Raw genomic sequence first — 262 nt, forward strand, 5'->3', positions numbered from 1 at the left:
TCGTCGTATTTTGTCTTTCCTAGTTTGGAATATGAACGCAAAAAAACGAAAAAAAACGAAAAAAAACGAAAATCAAAGAAAAGAAAGAAAAATCTATAAGAAATTTTGCTCCTCCTTCTGCTGGCGATGATTGGAGGATCTGCAAGACGTCCCATAATTCAGTTAGGAACTTCGCTTATCCGGACGAAATCTCACTCATCCGGCGCAAGGTCTGGCGAACCGGCTTTGGCCTCTCGCGAAAAAATACAAAAAAAAAAAATGG

Source organism: Penaeus monodon, chromosome 15 (genome assembly GCF_015228065.2).
Source record: "Penaeus monodon isolate SGIC_2016 chromosome 15, NSTDA_Pmon_1, whole genome shotgun sequence".
Lineage (NCBI taxonomy): Eukaryota > Metazoa > Arthropoda > Malacostraca > Decapoda > Penaeidae > Penaeus > Penaeus monodon.